Here is a 304-nt window from a genome sequence, read left to right on the forward strand (position 1 = left end):
ACAACAAACGATACCTTCGTTGTCTTATACACTCCCGACACTACACCAGATCGATTTGAAAGGTAAGCACGACCAAGATTGACGTCGAATCCATGCAGAATATTTATCCTACTGGCATGGGCGATATGATCGTTGTGCAACAGGAGAATTAACAAATGAGCCAGCTGTATCAGACGATTACTTTCTCTGGTACAATTCGATCACGAGGCAATTTATCACACCTGACGACGCTTACTGTTACTGCATGGTAAGAGATTTAAAATCAGACATTTTCCATATATATGATATGAATATTGTTATATAT

Source organism: Benincasa hispida, chromosome 3 (assembly GCF_009727055.1).
Source record: "Benincasa hispida cultivar B227 chromosome 3, ASM972705v1, whole genome shotgun sequence".
Lineage (NCBI taxonomy): Eukaryota > Viridiplantae > Streptophyta > Magnoliopsida > Cucurbitales > Cucurbitaceae > Benincasa > Benincasa hispida.